This window comes from Palaemon carinicauda, chromosome 6, assembly GCF_036898095.1.
Source record: "Palaemon carinicauda isolate YSFRI2023 chromosome 6, ASM3689809v2, whole genome shotgun sequence".
Taxonomy (NCBI): domain Eukaryota; kingdom Metazoa; phylum Arthropoda; class Malacostraca; order Decapoda; family Palaemonidae; genus Palaemon; species Palaemon carinicauda.
In genome coordinates, this window is record NC_090730.1 from 14641936 (window position 1) to 14644435 (window position 2500).

At 36.0% G+C, this 2500-nt stretch overlaps 1 long non-coding RNA gene across 1 annotated transcript in view; it reads right to left on the reverse strand.

The window, feature by feature from the left end:
• Nucleotides 1-2500, reverse strand: part of LOC137642439 (uncharacterized) — a 97953-nt gene that overhangs the window by 41144 nt on the left and 54309 nt on the right. The window lies entirely within an intron of this gene.

Consider the following 2500-nt stretch of genomic DNA (forward strand, 5'->3'; position numbering starts at 1 on the left):
ATAATCTCAATGCTAAGAGATTTTGTAAATTGGGGAACAACCAAAAGAAGTTTCATAAAAAGGAGATTTAGAAGAAGCGGATTTGCAGCAGCTATAAATTTGGCTGAATCCATCGTAAGGCTGGGAGGAGTGGAGAGAGGAAAGGTCCCCTTTTGCTCCTTTATTTGATGTCGACCCACAAAAATTGGGGGAAGTGCCTTGGTAAATAGATAGATAGACAACTATAGTATGAGAAAGACATTACGCAGAAGGTGGTCTACAAAAGAAATGGGGATTTTAATGGTAATGATAAAGGTTTAAAGGTTTAAAGGCCACTCATGAATGACAGAGACAAGGGACAGTGACATTGCCCTATCGAGCAAGACAATACCCTAGAACTAGAGACTGACCATATATACATATGATCAGCCCCCAAGCGCCCTCTCCACCCAACCTAGGACCAAGGAGGTTTAAAGGTTTAAAGGCCACTCATGAATGGTAGAGACAAGGGACAGTGAAATTTTTCTATCAAGCAGGACAATGCCCTAGAGACTGCCCATATATACATATGATCAGCAGTCAAGCCCCTCTCCACCCAAGCTAGGACCAAGGAGGGCCAGCCAATGGCTGCTGATGACTCAGCAGATAGACGTATAAGCTCTCCAAACCCCATCTCCGTAGCTCACAAGGATGGTGAGGTTACAGCGACCAAATAAACTAATGAGTTAGAGCGGGCCTCGAACCCCAGTTTGGCGTTCACCAGTCAGGGACGTTACCACATCGGCCACCACAACCCGTAACACCAATAACAGCAGTAACAACATCACAAAAAATTCCATGTAGATACCAGACAATTCGAAAGAGCGACGCAGATACGATCTACTTATGAGGCCATCTTTACTGTAAGAAAGATTCAATTAATGGCGAACCAGTTACGTCGGGGTTGCACCACTACGAAAAATAGGATTTAAGGGACCCTGATATTGGGGTGGTGCAATCACGGGAGCTTCGTGTATACAGACACCAGTTGTTGTTATCACGCAATTAAGATGCCAATCCTTTCCTTATGAAAACTAATGGAGAAGCATCACTGAAATTGTGGAAAATCAATGGGAGACTGATCATGATGCTCTACCTCAGAACGACGGGATATACCGGGGTACCTGTTACCTTATGGTAAACAATTAAAGCGTTTCACCTGATACATTAGGAATTATAAGCAATGTAAAAAACTGGTCCAAAATATCATAGGGAACCATAAACATAAGAAAAAGAAGAAGAGATAAATGCTATGCCTCACGCTAGACATGACCACAGATTCTCTGTAGAACGCTGACCAAGGTCAAGAAAAGTTGAGATGGGCACGCTCAATGCGAAAAGGAGGCGGGGGGGGGGGGGGGGGGGGGGGGCATTGTGGGAGGTGGGGGGGGGGGGGTTGGAGAGGCGTATGCCAGAGTTATGAGAATTCCATGATCTCTCCTAACAAGATTGTAAAATAGTTTACAGAAATATTTCGAAACTGAATATAGACGTTAGAGTTATGAAGAAAGTATACACATGGCCAAAAAACAAACGAAATACGTTATAAATATCTAAAGATTTAATATAGATTGTTATAAAATCGTATAAAAACAAACAAAATACATTATGAATCTCTAAGGATTTAATATAGATTGTTATAAAATCGTATAAAAACAAACGAAATACATTATAAACATATAAGGATTTAATATAGATTGTTATAAAATCTTATAAAAATAACGAAATACATTATAAATATCTAAAGATTGAATATATATTGTTATAAAATCTTATAAAAATAACGAAATACATAATAAATACCTAAGGATTTAATATAGATTGTTATAAAATCTTATAAAAATAATGAAATACATTATGAATACCTAAGGATTTAATATAGATTGTTATAAAATCGTAAAAAAACAAACGAAATACATTATAAATATCTAAGGATTTAATATAGATTGTTATAAAATCTTATGAAAATAACGAAATACATTATAAATATCTAAGGATTTAATATAGATTGTTATAAAATCCCAATAAATACCTAAGAATTTGATAAAGATTGTTGGAATACAAATGATGTATGCTTGCTACTACGAAAGTTATGTCCAGGAGCAAAATTGTACAGGACGGTTAATTCATGACAAATGGAAGTTAAAAATATCTACTACACCATGACTAGGCAAAAAGGAAACAAGTTATTTTTATGAAGAATATTTATAATAAAATACAAAATTGAAATGATTTCTTTTTTGGGTAAGCTGATTACACTCAGGGAGAGAAACTGTTTTATGTAACCATTTTATTACTTGGAACAATGAAAATCGCTCACATCAAAATGTTGGATGTTTGTACATCAGTTTTAATGTTGTTACTGTTCTTAATTGTTCATTACTTTTCATATAGTTTACTTATTTTCTTATCTCCTTTAATAACTGGGCTATTTTACCCTTTTAGAGTCGTTGGGCTTATAGCATTCTGATTTTCCGACTAG